Below are 12782 nucleotides of genomic sequence, written 5' to 3'. Positions count from 1 at the left end.
TATAATACTCATACATTCATAAATTATACAATTAAGTATATTATGAATTTACTTTTAGTTATTCGAACTTACCTGGTACTCGTTCTGTATCGTGTTCCGGTTATTCCGAAACCTTTCGTTCTCCTCCATCAACCTCCAGAATTTGTTCCTCGGGATCTATAACAATAAAAATAGATCATAAATGTAACACCCCAAACCCGTGACCGTCACCGGATTTGAACACGTGGTGTTACCGGGCTTACTTCCCTTATTTCTCTCTTGGAAATATTTAATTTCTGTTCCAGGCAGGCTAGCTAACTGCGTCACTGTCACCTTAAAAATCATATCTCGAGTTCCAGAACTCAAAAATCAGTTCCATAAATTTTCCCTGAAACTAGACTCATAATCCCATCTACACATTTTTTTCTAGAATTTTTGGTCGAGTCAATTAGTACAGTTTATTAGTTAAAGTCTCCCCTGTTGCAGGGTTCAACTACACTGACCTTTGTGCACTACGACTTGGATATCTTCCTGTAAAGGACTCCAACGCTTATGCCGTTTATTTCTAGAGAAACTATACTCACAAGGGAATCTGTACATATAGAGAATGACTTCCAATTCGCTCTGGTTAATTTATAGTGAATTTTCAAAGTTGGAGCAGGGGATCCAGAAACCGTTCTGGCCCTGTTTCGCGAAAACCTGAATATCTCTTAAAATACAACTCATATGGTCGTTTCGTTTCATCCATATGAAAATAGATTCATCAAGGTTCAATTTCATAATTTATTCACTATTTAATTCTACTTCTACTATTTTTAGTGATTTTTCCATCTCACCTCACTGCTGCTGGCAGCATCTGTTACTAAAGCAAACAATGACTATTTCATAATTCTTCCATGGCCAACTATTTCATCATACATAATACAACTATGGCCACCTTATCAAAATTAAGGTTTCTAAGGCTCAGAACTATAGGTTTTAGAATCACACTCAACCGACCACATAGGCCATTTTCGCATGGCTTAAAGTTTACAACCCAAAATTCAACAAAACAAAGTAGCCTATTCATGCCAAATGTTCTCCTAGTTCAACTACGAAGACAATACCAAAAGATTTCCAGCCGGTGTGATGACTTCAACGACGGTTCCGAGCACGCAAACGATACAAGTCCAAGAGACCTAAAATGAGTGACAAGAAAACACCGAGTGAGTTTATAACTCAGTAAGTCATAAGCATTCAACAACCATCCATTAATAAAATTATCGCAACATGAAACAATAAACGAGGCTAGGTACTCCATCCATATCGAAACTATACCATAATTCCTCGGACCTTTCGGTTCAATCTCATACCAAGTCCTACATCCACATTTCATATTCTATACAATAAGATATTTGAGGCATTTTCACACACCAACTCATTTTCACCACAATCATACAATTGCAATCATCACATAGATTTAAAGCTTACCAAGCTCAACCCCGAGCATGAACATATTGCCTATTCGTCATGAGCTCAAGGTACTTACCCGATCCGCTGTCCGAGATTAACTCGATAATGTCGCACACTCAGTGCCAATTGTAATGCAAGAGCATATAGTGAATCCGCACACTTAGTGCTATATATATATTCAGCTCGCACACTTAGTGCTATATAATCAAACTCGCACACTTAGTGCTGTACAATTTTAAACCCGCACACTTAGTGCCAATCTTGTCACCGTGTCCATTTATACCCGCACACTTAGTGCCGAGACCAATACCTTATGCATTTTGCTGCCTTTATACATTCAACAATGGCATCATTCCATGCACATACATTTCCATTTACACATCAACTCATTTAAACACAATTGCATATATATTATGATCATTTAAATCAACACCAAATATATGCTTAATGACTTACCTCGTGTTGGGTAAAATAGTTCCAAGTCGGCTACTCGATGACCTTCGTCTTTCCCTTGCTTGATTCTCCTTCTTTAACTCCTTGAGCTTAATCAATAAATCAACTAGTTTAACCATCTTGCTAAACATTCATAATTCAACTACACATGCATATGTATGCTTGTATATTCGGCAACCATTCTTACTAATCACCCATTTGGTCGATTATACACCTAACCGAATATGCACCAAAAACTTGATTCAACATCACCTACATACTCACTTTAAGGGCCGAATATATATATATATATATATATACAATGTCAACTAACATCTTTTAATCACCTAATTTCATCTCATGAACATTTAATCAAATTTTCCCAATCTAGCATATATTTTCACATCCATTTGTAACATCATGTACAAACACATATACACATATATCAAAACACAAATTTTACCTATCATGCAACAAGCATAAATCGCACTTATGAGCATGCCATGGCCGAATACATCCCACACCATCCCCTTTCAATCTTTGGTCATGGTTAAACAAAGAAAACTCCATGTCTTACTCAAAAATGCTAAAAGAAATTTCAAGAGTAGTCAATCCATCATTACATGCATCATCAACAAGCTTCACATTTAGCATGCAATGGCTTTAACACAATATCAACCTTGGCCAAATACCATTTCCATGGCATAACAAGGATTTGAACCATGGGCTAACATGAACATCAAGTTAGCAACTAAAACATGCATGAATCTCATGACACAACCTCAAACATACCTTAATCTTGACACAAGTATGACCAAATCTCCTTCTAGTTCTCTTCTAAACCAAGCATGAAGCAAAAATCCTTCCTTTTTTCCTTAGTATTTTCGGCCAAAGAATTGAGAATGGATGAACAAATTTTCTCCTTTCTTTTTCCTCTACTCACGGCAACAAGGGGGCATCCATGCTCATTTTTTCATTTCTTTATTTTTTCTACATAATCCACTAACTAAACATGTTGGAAACATGTTCCTTGCCCATAATCTTGTCATGGCGGCCACTCTTCTTTTTTTTGGTAAATTGACATGCAAAACCACTCTTTTGCATGCATGTACTATTAGGCCATTGTAAGATTAACCTATCACCTTTCAACAATGTTTCATATAAGTCCATTTTAATAAATTCACATAGAAATGATCAAATTAATGCATGAAACTTTCACACATGCATTTACTAACATCATAAACATAGAATATAACTTTTAATTACTTATAAGACTCGGTTTAGTGGTCCCGAAACCACTTTTCGACTAGGGTCAAATTAGGAATGTCACAATTAACACCTCGCATTATACTTTTCAAGTCTAAATTTCACCCTTGATTCAAATGATCGTTTTGCCCCTAGCCTTTAACATTGTTACGATTTAGTCCCTAGGCTCGTGTAATGAAATGCATGCAATTTCCACCTTACCCAAGCCTATCCGAATGTTTTTCCCTCTTATGGAAGCCCACATTTTCCATTATTTCTCATTTCTACCACATATTTTACACATTTTACAAAAAGGTCCTTTTAGGGGTTTTTCATAAAAACCACCTAGAAAAAGATGTTTAACACTCACCCAACTTTCATATTCCTCCATAAACCATCAAAATACAAGTAACTCATGCATGGGTAAATTTTTAAGCATGAATCGTAGCATGAAATATGGGTAAAAATAGAGAGAATAAGCTACCGAGATTTCAAAAATACAAAGAACATTAAAAACGGGGCTTGGGAGCACTACTATTGAGCTTGAAAATGTTGAAAACCCTAGCTATGTGTCCCTTAAATTTTTGGCAGCCATGGAGAAGAAAATGGCTGATTTTTGCCTTCTTTTTCCCATTTTATTTCATTAAAATGCCAAATGACCAAAATGCCCTTAAGCCCTTTCTTTAAAATTTCATCCATACAAACCCATTTTTGTCCAATAACTTAGAAATTGGGCAAATTTCTCCTCAAGACCTTCTAATTTATAAGCTAAAGCAATTTCATGAAAATTGCTTCTAAAATCCAAGTTTTGCAATTTATTCAATTTAGTCCCAAATTTCCAATTGGGCACTTATTCATAAAATTTCTTCATGAAACTTTAACACATACCTATACTCACATTCTAGACCTCATAATAATCATAAAATAAATATTTTGATGTCAGATTTGTGGTCCCAAAACTACTATTCCAACTAGGCCCTATTCAGGGATGTTACACATTAGATGTTGTTATGATTAGCCAAATGTATCAACTTATATTGATCTATTGTATATAGCCATGAGGCGTGGCTTATTATGGTTATGGCTTGTAAGCCTAATTTTTCCTACAATAGGTTAATGCATGTCGTGTGATTATGATTGGTTGCTATGAATAATTAGTATAGCACATGTATATGATGAATGTCCTAGAGCCATTCGAGGTGGTCGCAGCCATGGAGTGAATATGTGTCCTAGTAGTAAGTTGACAATGATTAAACATGGACAACTGTAGAATGTGTATAGATTAAATGCTGGGTAATAAACACATGTAAGACAATATGCAAATTATTTATTTGAATCTTTCCCAAAGTCAATTATCCATTAAATTGATGCTATAAGTTGGGTCCATGATGTGTAAAGTATGGGAAAGAATTAAGGATAAGGATTGGAAAATAGCCTAAGTGTTGGCCACACGGGTAGAGACGCAGCCATGTGTCTCAGCCGTGTGGAGGACACAGGCGTGTGGCTTAACCATGTGGATCAATTTGTTTGGTTGGCGTCATAAACAGAGAGTTACACGGGCTGAGGATACGGGTGTGTCCCAAGCTGATTCTTGGAATGAATGAGATGTATAAAGTGTTTCGAAATACATGCCATATAAATCTGTGATAGTGTGATGTGTATGATCCGATCTAATCTTTGTTTTACTTATAAACAGATATGCTTTTCAACCGAGCTATTTTCGATAGTACTAAAAGCGATATTGAGATATTTGAAATGTGTTTATGATGAGATGGAACTTAGAAAGGTATGAATAGAAGTTCATGATATGTATGTGATAATGTACGAAATGAGATAATCATAAGTTGAGAAATGTGGAAACGTGAATGAAATGAAATTTTATATTGTGATAAGCTTATATATGTTTGTGTAGCATTCATTGGATGTTATGTGCCTGACTTGTTTGATTAATTAAATATTATGAGTAAACTTACTCAAAATTCATGGAATGTATGTTTAAGTACACTTATTTGAAAAGGATAATTGAAAAGTTCATGTAACATAATTATGTATGTTAATTTGGTTGAAGTGAATTATGTAATGGTGAGGATATGATGTTGATGATAAATGCTAAGTCATATATGAGAGTCTAGTTAGAGGCTTTATGACCTCACCCCCTACCAATGTGGTATTTTATAACAAAAGTTCACGAGAATTATGCTGAATAAGTTCACAAGTGTGAAACTAAATAGTATAGTAGTGGAATAAATAATAATGTAGACGGAGTTGAAAATAGTTTGACAAGTGAATACAGTTTTGAAAAAGATATCAGATTATTCTAAAGATCATTCAGATTACTTATTGTCACGGTGAAAGAAAAAGTTAACCTCGGCTAATCGACTTATTTAGATATGATGTTTAAAGTACGTGTTTGCTAAAATTTTTCCCGAATTGGTTATTCGTTAGTGAATGGAATGATGCAGGGTTCATGATGACAGAATTAGTCAGAAAAATTATAATTGAGTAGTAAAGATTTCTGTGTGTGACAGTTATAGTTTAAATGAATATGATGATCTTTTCTGGGTATTATATATATTATTTTATTCTTAGATATTTGTGTGTGGTTGTTCAGTTTTTTATGAAGTTCTTATGTTGTAAGAATGCTAGCTAACTATGATGTTAGACGAAAGCCCTGTTGGTCTGGTCGGTTTATGATCAGTATTTCTTCATCTCTTTGGAATTCTATTCTAATATGTAGGAATGAAGTCGATGGTAAAAATTTATATGAGACTATTCTTATGTTTCTATTGATTATGATTTTGTTTTATACATGCAGGAAATATATTATCTCTATTATGATGGAAGTCCAGAGTCGATAATCAGTGTTTTTTCTTCTGGCATTCTCTGAGGAATTATCAAGATCTTTATTATCTTCTTGTGAGTTAGATGTGCTAGTGATTGCACGAGCATTACATAATATTTTTCAGCTCATGTTCAGATGTTTATTTGTTAGCAAGTAAGCCGAACATCAAGAGCATTCAGGATTATTGCAGTCAGTGATAATACTAGTGTGTTATGAGATAGAATGGCTATAGAGTTCGAATTGGGATTGTCATTAACATCGAAACGGAAAATGTTATTTAGTTTATGGTTAACCATTTGACAAAGAAAGATTTGTATGATCATTTCAGTAGGTACAGAGTTTTTACTTGACAGATATGCTAAGTATATGTGTTCATGAGAGGGTAATTCAGAATTTTGACAGTATGTTCCAACATTGTGTTCTAGATTTCAAATGTGACTGGAAAAAGATATTCGAAGTTAAATCGAATTGTGATTCTGAGAAGTTAGTAAAAGTGTTTCATGAGTGTTGAAAGCAACTTCTTCTGGTAAGATTTTCGGGGACGAAAATCCCTAAAGGGGGGAGAGTTGTAACAGCCTAATTTTCAATGGTGTCGAAAACAGTGATTTGAGATCACTAAATTTGACGAGTGAGTTGAAAATTTAATAAATTAATACCTATGAGTCAAGTGTGATTATAGAAATATTTTTTTAGTGAATTTTGCGATTTAAAAGAATTAATTAGGTAAATCGGGTTGAAAATGAGGTATCGAGACCTCAGATTCATAAACTGAGCCATAAATATTTTTATAAATATTTATGGAGTGTTATTAAATTAGTATTAAATTTTTGTTAGAAAATTTTAATGTTTGGCTAGTCAATTAATTAAAAAGGACTAAATTGAAAATAAATAGTGTAAAATTTGCTTAAGTGACTAATAAGGAGGGATTTAAAAGGCAATTAGACCCAAATTATATGGGCCGGACTGTTTGGTCAAGAAAATCAGCAAAAAGACAAGGAGAAACAAGGGCAAAATTGGGAATTTGGCAAATTAAACATATAAAAAAAGACAAAATTGAAAAATCTAGAGATGTCATCATTTTTCTTCAGTAAAAACGCCATGGGAGGTTTGGAAGTTGCTTCTTTTTCATATTTTTACATATGTGAGTTCAATTTTTACTTTTTCTTAGTAATTTTTAGGTTTTTGTGTCTTTTACAATTAGGTCCAACTATCTAATTCATTAGTTTTTGATTTTATAGGTGACTTTAAAAGTTACCATGAATAAGTGCTACAATATTATGGTGAATTATTATGGAATTGAAGTTCTTATTTTACTATATGATGATTTTATCAAGTAATTTTGATTGAAATTGATTTTAGGACCTAATTGTGAAAAAGTTGTGAATTAAGGTTTGGTGCTGAAATTCTGATTTTCAAAGGTTTTTTAGTAGCTTAGAAAGAATAAATAAAGTGTTAATTGAGAAAAATTAGCTCAATTGATGGGTTAATTGAGCAGGGACTAAATCATAGAAATTGTAAAAATTTAGGGCAAAAGTGTAATTTTGAGAATTAAAGCGTGTAAACTGTGAAGTAGAGAAAAATTGAAATTAATGCTAATAAATGTAAACTATGAGGTAGAGAAAAATTGAAATTAATGCTAATAAATGAATGATTTTACAATTATAGATCAAGAACCCGAAGTGAATCGTGGAAAAGAGAAAATAACCGATTAGTCCCTGAACTTGTATGACTTTTGCAAATTTTCCCAGGTAAGTTCATATGGATAAATTTAATGTTTTGATATGAAAATTTCATGAATGATATAGTATATTATTGCATATGAATGTCATTAAAATGTGATAGTTGTAAAATGATATTTGAATAAAAGTACAAATTGAGTGGAACAACAGATTTGAGTACTTTCGTTCAGTGGCTAAGACGAATTGACAGAAAAGACCATGGTTGGACCATGGCAACACGTGATATGTGATTTCCTTATAAGACCATAGATGGGCTATGGCATCGGTGTATTGTGATCATTTGATTTCCGTATAAGACCATAGCTAGGCTATGGCATTGGAGAGATGCAATTATGTGCTTCCGTATAAGACCATATTTAGGATTTGGCATCGGTGAGATATGTGCTACTGTATATGATCATATCTGGGATATGGCATCAGTGTGATATGTGATCTGTGTAAGACCATGGCTGGGCGATGGCTTCGGTGTGTAATATGTGACTATGTGCAAGACCATAGTTTTACTATGGCATTGTGATAACGAAGTACTCAATTCCGTAATCGTTCCCTAATTTGACTATGAAAGTAAATGAGAAATGGGCCCAAAAGATCAAGAATTGGTAAATAGTGACATTGAAATCAATTAAATGAGTTTATTAATGATTTTGTGATCTACAGGAAGATTTAGTGAAATTAAATATTATATGATTTTGTGCAATGTTTGGTAAGATTTATTTTTCTATGCCTATGAGCTTACTAAGCTTTCATAAGCTTATTCTTGTGTGTTAAATGTTATTTGTAGATTGAAATGAAATCGATGGATCGGATCAACACATCAGGGCACACTATCCAGATTACTTCGGTAAATTTTATTATGCATCTTAAGGTTTATATGGGATGTATAGGGTTTAATTGAAAGGAAGTGAATGTGTTATAAACTTAGTTATCAACATTTTTCACTAAAATAGTTTTGGATAGCAGCAGTAGTCCAACTTTGAAAAATCACCAAAAACTGTGGAAATCGACTTAGAAGTTAAATAAAATATTAAATTAAATCCTATTGAGTCTAGTTTTACATAGAATAAATGGTTTAATCAAAATAATTTCATATTATGAGATATTTGAATTTTTATGAGACAAGGTCAGAATGATTTCGGGTTCCCCTATTCTGACTTTGGAAAATCATAATAAATTGAAGAAAAATAATCAGGGGCTTAAATTTATATTCTTAAAATACTTAATGAGTCTATTTTCAAAAGAAACAAATGAGAACATTATCTGAATTTTGTATGAGGAAATGATTATTCTTTAATGAAGAGGGGTCGGAACTGTCTGATAGCGAAACAGGGGTGACTTTGAAGAATAAATTGTACTTATTAGCTAAACCAAAAATTCTAAAAATTTTATGGTAAGAAGATATTTGAGTCTAGTTTCAGGCCCAACCCATATGAGCGTGTGACTCTCCCAAAGCAAGAAAATTGGTTAAGTTGTAAAAAGTTTGTTGAAAGTTCTCGGCTTAGTCCCGAACCACCCCGATGTATGTTATAGGCTTCGAAGGCTTGTATAAAGGATGATATGCATGTGCTTGAGATGTTTTAATTTTGGGAAAAAATTTTGTGGCCCGGTTTTGCATGTTGTGAGTGTTTAAGTCTGGTAACGCCTCAAACCCTATCCTGGCGTCAGATACGGGTAAGGGGTGTTACATTATACCTATGTTTTCGAATAAGGCTGATAGTATCTTTCCTAACTTTCAACCTCAAATTTTCTTTCTTATTGTTAATCTCGGTTTGCTAGAGTGTCGGCTCTATTCACAAATCAATGAACACATTGGTGAAACTTATAAGAGCTAGGAAATAGAGACGAATTATGTCAAAAGATAGATTTTATTTAGGAAATAACTTGACTATGTTTTGACAGAATATCGACGTCTAAGAGGTGTATGCTTGACCTAGCCCTTAGTCTCTATTTATAGAGAGACAACAAGTGTTTCAGTTGAACATAGTGTAACCAAATAATAATATTTTAATAGGAGAAACAACTCTTACTAACAATATACAAGATATGTAACACCCCAAACCCGGCCTGGTGACATTATGGTTGAATCTGGCAATGTCACATTGAAATGTTTTACATAAAGCACAATATCGTTTGAAAAGCCCAATGTTTATTTAGCCTCTTCGTTTGATCTAGAAAATAATTTTAAACCTTGCGTCACTATCAAAAGCATTTACTTTAAAATGTTATTCATTTCAAAATCTCATTTATCGGGGAACCTTTTGAAACGGTTTTGTGTATTCGTGGTATTTTGGTAAATCATGCATATGTTTTGAAAACCTGCATCCTACTACTAGTAGATATAAATCAACGTAAAAAAACCCCAAAAATTTAAAATTTTAGAGGCCTTATTACATAAAAATACCCAAATAAAACTACTTATAAATTAAAAATCCAATGAGGAAGCAAGAGCGGTTGTGTGGCCACCTTTGAGTCCCTCGCAGCACCGATCCGCCTAAAACTAGGGATTACCTATAAAGTTAAAACAGATGGGTAAGTTTATGAAAACTCAGTGTGTAATCCCATATAAGCAATCAATCAGACAACAAACACAGTCTGGGCCTAGGCCCCTTTTAGTAACAGTGACAAGATCAGTTTGGGCTTTAGCCCATCTCAATACAGAAACAATCATGTGTTTGGGCCTTGGCCCATTACAGTAATAGTAAACACTCTAGTAATAGTAATCAGTGCAGTAACAGTAAGCAGTATGCAAGTTCTACCCATCCAGCCTCTACACTCTATTTCCGTCTAACCCTACACTCCATGTGGGGATATAATCAACCCACCCATCCCTACACTCCAGAATTAGCACCGATTGCGGCACTAAACAGTATTTGCAGTAGAGCTGCCAGTATAATAGGCTTAGAGCCATCAGTGATTTGCAGTAGAGCTGCCAGTACAGTACACTTCCTCCAATCATCCCCATGCAATGCATCACGCAACATGTCATGTCATATCATAATATTAAACATGTACTCAATACAGTTATACATACCATGCTAAGATATAAACATACATCATATAGGGGCAAAACAGTCATCCTACCACATAAGGGTAAAATAGTCATTTTACCTCATAAGGGCAAAACTATCATTTTACCACATAAGGGCAAAACCGTCATTTTAACACATAAGGGCAAAACATTCATTTTATCACATAAGGGCAAAACTGTCATTTTATCACATAAAGGAAAAATTGTTATTTTAACACATAAGGGCAAAACAATCATTTTACCTTACAAGGGTATTATAGTCATTTTACCCTATAGGGGTATTTCGGTCATTTTACCCAATGGGGGTATTTCGGCCATTTTACCCTATAGGGGTATTTCGGTCATTTTACAAGTAAATAAGGGTCCAAGTACTCTTATTGGCCCACCAGTAGGTCCACAGTTGTCATGGGCGACCCGTGTGACCTTAACAGTCAATTGGTGATAATTGGCCTATGGCCCATATTGTGGGCCCACACGCTCGTATGGCCCACATAACTCAAGATGGCCTTAGCACTGTGATTCACACAGCCGACCCAACTTTAACCACACTCTTCTGTGATTCTTCCCATGTAAGGCCCACAGGCCCATTAGGCCTACGTGGCCCAATTCGGCCCAGAATGGCCCAGTATCGTTTCGGCCCATGAAAACGCTCATGGCCATCTTGTTGACCACACGGCCATGTTTTGTTACACGGCCTGCCACACGGGCACCCACATGCCCGTGCGGTGTTGACAACCCACTTTCCGAATTTTTAGCCTTTTGGCTTTTCGGCTTTTCAGCCTTTATAGTTTCATGTCTAATGGTAGTGTTACACACCTGTTTACAAGAATGCGCCGAAAGTTCCACAAGTAATCCAACCCCTCACTAGAACCAATCAATCTGATTATGGCTCACTCCCTGACTTCGCTATAAAAGACCAATCAAAAGGCCTTAGGGCTATCGAAAACACAATGTCCAGATACGAGAGAAAGTAGAATCAGCCACACTAACCCAATGCCGAAACTACAGAGAGTGAATAAAGGCAAAGAGTAACAATCATTTTCCCCGATTATCAGAGAACTCCTACAAACTGAAAACAAAACACCAACAATTGACTTAAGGGAGATGGAGTATTCGGTTAAATGAATCAACAAAAGAAATGGTGATTGATGGAAACCGGATGAGAGGAGAAGAATGGTATTTGGCCGAGAACCAACAACTGATTGGAAGGACAAAGGAGAAAAGGTTCGGTCTTAAGCCAAAGGCTATCAACCAAAAGAATAGAAGAGGCCAATAGTGTATTCAACTACAATATTTATAATGAAGAAAGGGAAAGGGAAGGAAACAATCGACCCAATAAAAAGCACAGTTATGAAAAAGAGGGGAAAATGAAAGAGTTTGCCCAACACACAACATAAAGGAGGAATCAAAAGATGCATCGATTACCAAAAACAAAGTAACAAAACACAAACTACCCTAAAGAACTCTATCACATTCGGCCACCAAGCAAAAGAACCCTGAACTAGACAAAAACCAGAACTTATGATAGAGTAGCCAACCTCAGCCAAAACTCTGTGTGCCTACAGTCCAATTTCGGCACAACACCTTCAAACCACTCAAATTCCCTAATTTCCTCCATGGTTTCCTCCCCTCCATCTCCTTAGGTTCGGCTAACAACCAATCCATTCAAACCTGTTCAAATTCTTGGTGTTTCGGTCAAACACAACTTCCTCCCATGGCCAGCAGTAAAAATAACCTCTATTTGCACAAGCAGGGATTCGAACCTCAGACCACTAGCACACTCTACACGCCACTATCCACTAGACCAGCAGGCTTTTTATGTTATACTTTACCAAAATAAACTTATAACCCTACTGGCCAAAGATAGGGGTTTTATCCTTAAAAAGCAAAAATTTTGTGAAAGCCAAGACTTGAACCCATGACTTCCCAGACACTTCCAGAGCAGACAACCACTAAGTCAAACACTCAATTGTGTCACTTCCTTACACAATTAAATATTTATGTGCAGTCTTCTAACTGCACCCCTACTCAAAACCTAATACTTCTAGGCCCAAATTCAGGGTGTTAC

The sequence above is a fragment of the Gossypium arboreum genome, chromosome 8, assembly GCF_025698485.1.
Source record: "Gossypium arboreum isolate Shixiya-1 chromosome 8, ASM2569848v2, whole genome shotgun sequence".
NCBI classification, from domain to species: domain Eukaryota; kingdom Viridiplantae; phylum Streptophyta; class Magnoliopsida; order Malvales; family Malvaceae; genus Gossypium; species Gossypium arboreum.
This window is presented reverse-complemented; position numbering follows the sequence as displayed.